A 4,356-nucleotide genomic window follows, 5' to 3' on the forward strand; every position below is an offset into this window, starting at 1 on the left:
CGGTTGGCGCAGGATAGAGCAGGATTTAGGGCTGTTGTGCATAGGGTCGCTATGAGTCGCAAAGGACTCGACGGCACATAACAACAACAACAACAACTCTGTTCTTAAGACTATACAAAGGCATCTGACCATGTGGATCACAACAAACTGTAGCTAACCTTGAGGAAAATGGCAAATCCCAGAGCACTTAATTGTGCTCATATGAAACCTACACTTGGACTAGGAAATAGTCCTCAGAATGGTGCAGAGAAACATTGCATGGTTCAAAATCAGGAAAGGAGTGCATCAGGGATGCATCCTGTCTTCAAACCTTTTCAATCTCTATGCAGAACAGATCATTCAGGAGGTAGGGCTTTCTGAAGAGGAATGTGACATCAGGACTAGAGGAAGCCTCATCTATGTTATACAGATGACAGAACCTTTCTTGCTGAAACTGAGGAGGACCTAAGCACTTGCTTCAGAAGGTCAAGGACTGTAGTCTTCAATATGATTTGAAGCTCAGCATCAAGAAAACAAACATTCTCACCACTGGGCCAACTGGCAGCACCATGATAGAGGGAGAAGAAATTGAGGTTGTTAACAATTACTTCTTGCTTAGCTCCACAATCAACACTCTAAGCACCAGCAGTAAGGAAATCAAAAGATGAACTGCACTGGGAAAATCTGCTGTCAGGAACTTCTCCAGAGTACTGAAATGCAATGACATAAGTCTAGAGACTAAGGTGTGCCTGATCCGGGCCATCATCTTTGCAATTTTGTGCTGTGCATCAGAGAGCTGGACAATGACTAAGGATGACAGAAGAACTGATACCTTTTCATTGCGGTGTGGGAGAGGAGTCTTGGACATGCATGGACCACCAGGAAGCAAGTCAGTCTTCTCGGAGAGGGTAAAACCAAGTTCCTCCTTCAAAGCTAAGATTTTGAAGCTCTGCCTCACATGCTTTGGGCAGGTGACCAGGAGGGACCGATCCTTGGAGAAGGACATCATGCTTGGAAGGGTGGAAGGAGGCTCAGGAAAAAACAACTCTGGATGAGATGGACTGATACAGTAACTGGAGTAATGGGAGTATGTGTGTTGGAGTCAATGAGACTGGCCCAGGACAAGGCATACTTCAGAGCTGTTGTACGTAGGGTCACTATGAGTAGCAGGCTATCTGACAGCACATAACAACAACAAGGAAACTTTGCAATCCCAGGGTAAACCCAATTTGACCATAATGTATGATCTCTCCTTTATACTCCACAGCATTGTTAAAATTTCGTTAGAAATGGTTGCATGCATGTCCAATCAATCAATGGTTGTTATTGTTAGTAATGATGGATGAGAAATGGAATACAAAAAGAAAAACACATGGGTAAAATGCATATGCTTGCAGCTGGCTACTGGAAAGAATTATGTAGAAATTAAAAGAATGTGGTAAAATGACAGGCACTTTCCAAGTTTTTAAAAAAGCTCAAACCAAATTGCTGCCACCATCACAATTGTGATTGATGATGAACCCACGTGTTAAGAGTAAACTATCTCACCGAGTCCTGATTGCCCTCTTCACAGAAGCCAATCTCCAGACCTTTCTTCTACATACCACTGGACAGTTTAACAGCTGACCTGTGGGTTAGCAGATGAGCACTATTATCTACTTCCTTAAATGTTTAATCAAGTCTCTTTCTTCTTATAACTCTAGCAAATTATGATCAGTACCATTAGAAATATCCAATCACGCCCTTCCTAACATATTGTGCTCTACTACAAAGATAAAACTATCTTTAAAAAAGAAAAGTTACCACTGTGGTTGAGGGAAGTGGTTACCAAAAACCCCCTCAAACTCATTGCTGTTGAGCTGAAAGCAACACAAATATACCTGTTCCTCCAGCAAGTCTTCAGGAGACTATAAATTGCATGAGAGATTTCCCATCTTTCTCCCTCAGAAGGATGTGATTAAGAAAAACAACAACAATAAAAACCTGTCATATCAAAAATATATAATAAAGGAGGGAGGGAAGCAGGACAAAAAGAGAAAGGTAGACTGGAAGAAAGGTTAGCAAGGCAGTTGTTACAATGGAGTAACAGAAAAGAGGAAGACACTAATAGGTGGGAGGAGAGAGGGAAGGGCACACAGAGTATGAGACTAAAAATTAAATGGTTGACTGAAAATTAAAGGGGGTTAGGTCAAGTTCAGAACTGACTCCATGGCAACTACCAACAACAAGGCCAAGTTGGAAAACTGTGGGTCTCTACTAATATATTTATTTACTGACATTTTACAAGTGTAGCCATTTATTTGGCTCAGTTACTAGCAGTGACATATGGCATATGCATTTACAGTTTAATAAACATTTGCATTTGCAACTCTTCAATTTTAAAAGGCAAAACCCATTTATTTATATTCAAAGAAAATTTACTTCATAGGTCCATGTCACGGGAGCCTCTAACATGCCTAGCAATGCTCCACCTATCCAGTCTACCAAGCAGCAGGCACAGAGAAGGCCACAACACACATAAGTGGCTCAGCGAGTGATGGTTACCTTCAGGCCAAGCTCCTAGACTGTCCTTTTGGTAAAGAGCTTCTGTGGTGCTTACAAAGAGCAGTGCAGACTACAAAGAATAACTGGCTTATTTTTTTTTTTTTCTTTTTTACTTTGGAAACTTTTTATTCCTTCTTCTCCAAACAAGGTGGTGGTGTTTTTTTTAATTTTTTTTTTAAATTTTCTACTAGTTTATTTACCAAATTCAAACAAATTCTTTCCATTTCCCTCACCCCCTCACCCATCAAATTGTACAACCCAATGATTAATCTCCCCTCCCCCTGCACATCCACACCCCTCTGCTTCCAACCTCTCACCCCTCTTGGATCCTTATACTCACTCATTCTATAACAGTTTTATACAATATTTATTCTTGTGGGACTGAGTAAGTTCACTCAGCATTATGCTCTGCAGTCTTTCTTGAAGGAGATTCACTACAGGTTTTGATTTGGGTTTTTGTATTGTTTTAATTTCTGGTGCAATTATTTCTACAGAATTCAAAAAACAATATTTGCTTTGGAAAAACTATTTTTAAAATCAGGATACAATTATAAAGTCAGATAATAATTTTCAGACTAAAAAGTTCATTGCCACCAGGTCAAAACCAACTCAAAGCTGACAACCTCCCTGCCTTCCAATCTACTGGGTTTCTAAAGCTTAACTTGCATGGGAGAAGGCGACCCCTCTTTATTGACACAGAGATGGGGTCTTTGGACTAGCATTGCAACTCCCTAAGCCAGGCCAGCAGAAAGCCACCAAAATATTAATAGTTTTTATCTAGAGATAGGATGTAAGAGTGATACTTTCATTTTTCCGTATTTTCTATAATGTTCATGAATTCTTCTCATAAGATAAAGGGATGGAACAATTAAAAATGGCAATTTAGCATGAACCACACTTAGTCATTCAAATGACTAAATAAAAAAATCCAAACCATCCAGTCAATTCTAACTCATTGTGACCCTATCGTCGGATACCTATGTAATCAAAGTAGAACTGGGCACCACAGTTTCTAATGGCTACAAACTGCTTATGGAGATCACCAGGCCTATCTATGAAGGCATCGTTGAGTAGACTCAAACCTGCAATCTTCCCATTGGCAGTTGAGCATGTAACCGTCTATGCCACCCTCACTCACTCATTTACTGCCCTCAAGTTTTAACTAGTCATGACCAACCAGGAGGCTGTAAGTCAAACGAGAGGTGACTCATCTTTCTCCCAAGGCACCACCGGTGGATTCAAACCACAAGAGAGGTGCTACCTTGGATCAGCAGTATTAACTTCCCATTGACTAGGCCATCAGGGCTCCACCAGTAAAGTTAAATTTAACAAAAGGTAACAAAATGTCCCCAATTGTTGTTGTTGTTATGTGCCTTCGAGTCGAGTCATTTGCGACTCATAGCGACCCTATGTCCCCAGTTAGTTTTTCCTAAATGCAGCTATAATGATTTAGAAACTTCATGGGAAATATCCTTTCAACACAAAATTTTGGAAAATAAAAGATACATTCTGTTTTAAGGCAAAAAAAAAAAGCTCTACTGGACAGCTATGGGCATTTGTTTTGATGCCAAGAACCTATACAAGGGTCAAAGTAAAGTCCTCACACTTTCTTCTTAATCTAATACACTATACCATCTCTATCATTAAACTGTGAATGTTTGTTGTTGTTGTTGTTGTTATGTGCCATCGAGTCGCTTGTGACTAATAGCAACCCTATGTACAACAGCCCTAAACTCTCCTCTGTCCTGTGCCAATCGCACTGTCTCTGACACTCCCAACCCAATTATCCCAGTCACTGAATCAATCCACCTCATAGAAGGCCTTCCTCTCCTG

Source organism: Elephantulus edwardii, unplaced genomic scaffold, assembly GCF_000299155.1.
Source record: "Elephantulus edwardii isolate Elephantulus edwardi_28Jun2011 unplaced genomic scaffold, EleEdw1.0 scaffold00009, whole genome shotgun sequence".
Classification (NCBI taxonomy): domain Eukaryota; kingdom Metazoa; phylum Chordata; class Mammalia; order Macroscelidea; family Macroscelididae; genus Elephantulus; species Elephantulus edwardii.